A 7235-nucleotide genomic window follows, 5' to 3' on the forward strand; every position below is an offset into this window, starting at 1 on the left:
ACATCATTGCACCCCCCCCCTTGGCAAAGATATACTGAAAATTCATGGTGCTCTGGCGAGGTCCCAGAAGACTGGAAAAGGGTCAACATGGTCCCTATCTTCAAGAAAGGGAGGAGGGATGACCCAGAGAATTATAAACCAATCAGTCTGACATCCATCCCTGGAAAAATCCTAAAGAAAATTGTTAAGGGATCCATCAACACCAGACTAACAGAAGGCAAGCTTCTGAAGGCCAGCCAACATGGCTTTGTGGCTGACAGGTCTTGCCTGACCAACCTCATCTCCTTCTATGACCAAGTGACACGAGCCCTGGACAAGGGAGATGACGTGGATGTCATATATCTGGATTTCAAGAAAGTCTTTGACCTAGTTCCCCACAATGTTCTCATGGCTAAGCTGAGGAACTGTGGCCTTGATCATCTTACAGTTCGATGACTAGGTAACTGGTCAGACCCAAAGAGTACTAGCTGACAGGACCAAATCAACATGGTGTAGGGTGAGCAGTGAAGTCCTTCAGGGCTTGGTACTTGGGCTGGTGTTCTTTATAATCTTCATTAACGATCTTGAGTCAGGAGTCAGATGCGAACTGGCAAAGTTCATGGATGACACGAAATTATAGGGGAGGGTAGTCGCACTGCAAGACAGGCTGGGTATACAGGCCGACTTGAACATGCTGTCAAGGTGGGATGACCAAAACTGGATGGCCTTCAATGTTGAGAAGTGTAAGGTGCTTCACCTTGGTAGGAAGAACCCTCAACTCACTTACAGGCTCAGCAGTGCTACACTTGCTAGCACCATGACCAAAAGAGACTTGGGGGTCCTGACTGACCACAAGATGAACGAGTCACCAATGTGATGCTGTGACTAGCAAAGCAAACCAAACTGTGGCATGCATCTCCCAATGCATCTTAAGCAAAACCAGGGATGTCATCCCCTGCTTTACTTGGCCTTGGTGAGGCCGCAGCTGGAGTACCTCGTCCAGTTTTGGGCCCCCCACTTCAGGAGAGATGTGGAAAAGCTTGAGAGAGTCCAGAGGAGACCCACTCATATGATCCAATGACTGGAGGGCAGGTCTTATGAGGAGAGGATGAGGGATTTGGGACTCTTCAGTCTGGAAAAGAGAAGGCTCAGAGGTGATTTGGTAGCAGCCTACAATTATATAAGAGGGATACATCAGGACCTGAGAGAACAGGTGTTCACCAGAGCTCCCCAAGGGATAACAAGGTCTAATGGCCACAAACTCCAGGAAGGCCGATTTAGACTAGACATAAGGAAAAAGTTCTTTACAGTGCGTGTCCAGGGTCTGGAACAGACTCCCCCCAGAGGTGGTGCAAGCACCTACTCTGGACTCTTTCAGAAAACATCTGGATATTTTTCTTGCTGGGATCACTTAATCCCAGCTGACTTCCTGCCTATGATGCAGGGGCTGGATTGGATCTCACAAGGTCCCTTCCAGCCCCTAATGTCTATGAATTCTGTGAAATTGTGTCAGCTGTTTTAGAATTATATAAAAACAAAAACTGTTTTTTTCCACATTAACAAAAACAAAATGTCAGATAAACACCATTTTTGAGAGAGCACAAAATCTAAGAATAACTTCCCCTTTAAAGCACAAGTAGAACATAAAATTAAATTCTGGGCTCCCCCCAAAAATACCCCATGTAGACTAGGATGAGATGGTGGTAAAAATCCCTGTGTTCTATATTTATGCAGTCACGGCAGAGCTGTGTTTGCAGCATAGTGCAATGAGGAGAGCTTAGCACATTTGGGGAAAAGCAAACTGGCAGAACTTATCTAGGCAATTCTTAAATATTGTATGGAAGCTGATGAAGTGCTCTGGCTGCTCAAATGAAGGTGAAGTGGGGATCAAAGGGTAGAGTTTTGTTTCAAGTCAGATCTTCTAATAAACACTACTACATTCTTTATTTAGATTTAATCTTAAAGATTTTTGTCTCGGAGATGGACAAGATTCTTTAGGTGAAGCTGATACCTTTTATTAGACCAAATTAAATAGTTGGGAAAAAAAATTTTAAGCAAGCTTTTGGGTTTAAAAACCCTTTGTCAGGCTGAGGAAGTTTCTGCAGTTGGTGTGTGCTCTTCCTAGATGGAATGAAAAGTAAAGAATCCAGAGGCTGGGCTGGTATGCATGGAAGGCAGTCAGTGAAGATGTAAACTGAGGAGTCAGTGGGTAAGAGACAGGCTGGGTGCAGGGAGAAGGGAGATGAATGTAGCAGTTAAATAGTGGAGAGGTACCTGGGGACTTAAATGTCAGGCAGGTTATTATGTGTCATAAATCCAGTGTCTATATTTTGTCCGTGATATATAATATCCGGGAGGTTGATGAAATGAAGTTCATAGGCTTATCTCTGAGAAGTGTTTTGTAAGTTTCCTTTAAGGATTAGAACTGAGGGATTGGACAGAGTGGTTTTCTTGTGAGAACTGTGCCCCAACAGGTAATTGGGTATTCTTGTCTTTGATGGATTTCCGGTGTGCGTTCATTCTGGTGTGCAGTTGTTGTCTGGTCTCTCCTGTATATTTTCCATCAGGGCATTTGGTGCATTGGATGAGATATATTACATTTATGGAGATGCAGCTGTAAGATCCAGGAATACTGATGGCTCTGTTATGGGGTGTAGTAATTGTGGGGGGGGGTGGAGTTGTGTTGGCAGGTTTTACATTTCTTGTCATGGCATGGTCTGGATCCTTTTGGTGTGTTCTGGGCCTGAGGAAGTTTGCATCTGGTGATGAGGTTAGCGAGGTTCAGTTTGAAGGCTAGGATGGGTGGTTCTGGGAAGAACTCTTTAAGAAGAGGATCTCTTTCTAGTATGGGTTACAGTTGTTTGAGGATTTTCCATATCAGTTTGAGGGAGTGGTGACATGTCATAACCAGCAGTGTCCGATTCGTGAGGGGGTTTTCTTCTGTACTGGAGCAATTCTTCAAGTGGCATCCGGGTGGCTCTTTCAAACATGCGATCTGTCTCTTTGGAGGAGTGTCCTTGTTGGGTGAAAACCTTTCTAAGATTGGTGAGGTGGCAATCCCAGGTGTTCTCCTCAGTGCAAATTCAGTGGTGTGTGAGGATTTGGCTGTATATCACAGCTTTTTTGGTGTGTTTAGGGTGATTGCTGGCTCTGTGCAGATATGTATGTTGGTCTGTGGGTTTCTTGTATAACGTGGTCTGTATTTTGCCATTCTGGAAACTGATCATCATGTGAGATGTCGGTGCTGGAGTTTTCAAGAAATAGTCGGATGGAGGGATAGTGATTGTTGAATTTCTGATGGAACTCAATCAAAGATTGCAGGCTTTCAGTCCAAATGATGAAGATGTCATCGATATATCTTAAGTATAGCAAGGGTTTGATGGTGCAGTCCTTGGGGAATTCTTCTTCCAGGTGGCTCATAAAAAGGTTGGCATACTGTAGGGCCATTTTGTCTCAGAGAGGTTAGCATACTGTAGGGCCTTAGTCTCAGAGAGACTTCTATATGCAAAAGAGTTTTATGTAGAAGAGGTGAACCACCAGATACTTTTGTATCTATCTTCCCCTCCTCCCCCTGAGTATAAGATCTAGTGCAACAAGATCTAGTATGATGGGGTCTGAGATCTAATGCAGTGGCAGTTCAAAATTGCATGCTTTTCATTTTAATGTCTGGAAGTCATATCAACTTTTTGAATCCCTTGTGGTTTAACCCAATACACTGATATTACACAAGACTCTTATTTTGTCTCCACTGACTTGCCTGTTGCAGTGTTATCTCAGGCTTTACTCTTTCTGTAATCTAGCTCCCTTAAGTTAAAGGTAATTATTAGATTTTCATGGAAAATTATTATGCAGTGAACTATGTATATATGTGTGAAAGAGAGAGACAAAGAGACTAGAAGAAAATAAGAACTCCTTGGGTGCATCTGCATGTTTATTTAATGTGCTTTAGGTAATGCACATTAAATCTAGCATCTCCATTGTGAGGTACTAGAAACAGGTGTATTAGCCTATTTTAGTGCTTTTTAGCTTAAGAGAACTGTTTTTTATGATGCTTTAATGCACATCAAAATAGGCTAATATGCATTAAAGTGCATGTGTAGACATGCCCCTTATGTCCTGTTTCCCAGTTTTCTGTACTTTGTGTCTTTTTTGGTTTACATAATGAACAACATCTAGGAAGCTAAGACATGAGCAATTATTTACCCCTTTACTAAAATTTAAAAAAAAATCTGAACCAAACAAAAACATTAAGCATGTTCACTTCCATATTCAAAGGGAAACAATTTTACCAGATTGCTTTTGATATTGGTAAGAACAAAAGTGGTAGAAACTGTGATATGCAAGGCTGAGATGGATGGATAGCCTGATTTTTTATTTATTTATTTATTTATTTTTAATTGGAGTGCCTCTACATCTCTCCTAAAAGCAACAATAAAGAGTTTTTGAAGAGAGGAGAACAGCATGGGCCTGACTTCAGACTAACATGGCTATCATGGGAGTGGTAGTTTCTTTATCCTGGGGCACAGATAATATTTTTGGCAACTTTGTTGATTTCAGGTAGTTAGGTAGAAGGATCCTCATACATGGTTACATTAAAAGAAAAACAACAAATTATTTTCACCAAAATTATCAGTAATTTTAGAGCACAGTATCTTCTACTGATTTGTTAACAGTGTCATCAATACCGAAAGATATTTTTTATTTCTGTTGAATCAGACTGTTTCAACTGGGTTAATGTGTTTGATTTAAATCCCTAATCTTTTTTGTTAAAAAGAATGAGGGACAGACAGGAGGAGAGAATCATTTTAATTTCCTTTTGAGTTTTCTAGATAGGAATTACAGGAACTTCTATTGTAAATGGGCACAGGTTTAGTATTTAGAAAAAAAACAAGTGCGATTCCATAACCTTGCACTTGAGATTCCATAACCTTGATGCTAGTATTGCTCCCTGCTCTTTTGTTTATAACTTTCAACATTTACAGAAGAAACAGCTGTTCCCAGTTCTTTTACAGTAGAGAGAGAGTGTGCATATGGTACCTACTGTTATTTTCATGGATCTCACACCTTATAGGTGCTACAGCCACTCATCCATTTCACTGCCTACTCTGCAGTAATTTCATGTCACTAAACTCCCATACCAGTCAGACCAGTTACAATGTGACCACATTTAGTGGAAAGAGAATTTTTTGGCCAGATCTCTTCATTTCACATTTCACTAAACTACTCTTAAAGTACTACTGTATCTTCATCCTGATAGACCACTAATTTACTTTGACTTCACCATATACCTAAAATAACAGGTGCCTTATGCCATGTTGCTGCTTTCTTAAAGAGCCTAAAGTGAAATCCTTTCAGTGTCATGATATTGGGGGGGGAGGGGAAGGAGTTGGAGACAAATTTAATGGATTTAAGTGGATGGGTCCTTCTCAACCTGGAAGGACGTGGGCAGTGGGGCTCCGCAGGGCTTGGTCCTTGGGCCCGCACTGTTCAACATCTTCATCAGTGATTTGGACGAGGGGGTAAAAAGCACCCTGTTCAAATTTGCTGATGACACTAAGATGTGGGGGGACGTGGGCACACTAGAAGGAAGCAACAGGCTACAATCTGACCTAGACAGGTTACAAGGGTGGGCGAATAAGAATAGGATGGGTTTCAACACAGACAAGTGCAAGGTGATGCACCTGGGGAGGAACAACCGGCACCATACCTACAGGTTGGGGAACTCCCCTCTTGTCAGCACGGAGGCGGAAAAGGATCTTGGAGTCATCATTGACTCCAAGATGAACATGGGTCGGCAGTGTGGGGAGGCAGTTAGGAAGGCCAACCGTACCTTGTCATGCATCCACAGATGCATTTCAAGCAGGTCAAAAGAGGTGATCCTCCCCCTCTATGCGGCACTGGTCAGGCCGCAGTTGGAGTACTGCGTCCAGTTCTGGGCGCCGCACTTCAAGAGGGATGTGGACAGCATGGAGAGGGTCCAGAGGAGGGCCACTCGCATGATCAGGGGACAGCAGGGCAGGCCCTATGAGGAGAGGCTACGGGACCTGAACCTGTTCAGCCTCCACAAGAGAAGGCTGAGGGGGGATCTTGTGGCCTGTTACAAACTGGTCAGGGGGGATCAGAAGGCATTGGGGGAGTCACTGTTCCCCCGAGCACAGCCAGGAGTGACCAGGAACAACGGTCACAAGCTAGCAGAGGGTAGATTTAGGTTAGACATCAGAAGGCGCTATTTCACGGTCAGGGCGGCTAGGGTCTGGAACCAACTTCCAAGGGAGGTGGTGCAGGCTCCTACCCTGGGGGTTTTTAAGAAGAGGTTAGATGAACACCTTGCTGGGGTCGTTTGACCCCAGTACTCTTTCCTGCCATGGCAGGGGGTCAGACTAGATGATCTACTCAGGTCCCTTCTGACCCTACTAACTATGAAACTATTAACCCACCATAGCCTATTAAATCTTGTGATTCTAACATTTTCTTTTTTCATCACAAAAATTGTAAGGAGAATTGTATCTGAATCAGCTGAGCAGTGTCTTTAGTGTTCAAGTAATTTCCCTACAATTAGATTAAACAAACTGACCGCATACAAACTAATAAGTACATGTTCCTCCCTTCTTCAAGAAAGGGAGGAAAGTGGATCCGGCTAACTATAGGCCCATCAGCCTGACTTCTATCCTGGGGAAGATCTTAGAAAAGTTTATTAAAGAGGCCATCCTTAATGGACTGGCCGATGCCAACAGCCTAAGGGATAGCCAGCACAGGTTTGTTGTGGGTAGGTCTTGCTTGACCAATCTCATTTCCTTCTATGACCAGGTGACCTATCACCTGGACAAGGGAGAAGATGTCATATGTCTTGACTTCAAAAAAGCCTTTGATCTGGTATCCCATGATCACCTCTTGGCAAAACTGGCCAGTTGTGGCCTTGGGTCCACCATGATCTGCTGGCTGGGAAATTGGCTCCGTGGTCGGACCCAGAGGGTTGTAATTGATGGCAGTCACTCATCATGGTGTCCTGTGACCAGTGGGGTCCCCCAAGGCTCTGTCCTTGGACCCATATTGTTCAACATCTTCATTAATGATGTGAACATTGGAGTCAGGAGTGGACTGGCCAAGTTTGCCAATGACACCAAACTTTGGGGCAAACCATCAGCACCAGAAGACAGACGGGCGACCTGGACAGGCTCAGCAAATGGGCGGATGAGAACCTGATGGTGTTTAACACCGAAAAATGCAAGGTTCTCCACCTTGGGAAGAAAAACCTG

At 43.7% G+C, this 7235-nt stretch overlaps 1 protein-coding gene across 5 annotated transcripts in view; it reads left to right on the plus strand.

Moving 5' to 3' along the window:
• Nucleotides 1-7235, plus strand: part of MICU1 (mitochondrial calcium uptake 1) — a 276027-nt gene that overhangs the window by 234465 nt on the left and 34327 nt on the right. The window lies entirely within an intron of this gene.

The sequence above is a fragment of the Gavialis gangeticus genome, unplaced genomic scaffold (assembly GCF_001723915.1).
Source record: "Gavialis gangeticus isolate Ggan-Ray unplaced genomic scaffold, GavGan_comp1, whole genome shotgun sequence".
Lineage (NCBI taxonomy): Eukaryota > Metazoa > Chordata > Crocodylia > Gavialidae > Gavialis > Gavialis gangeticus.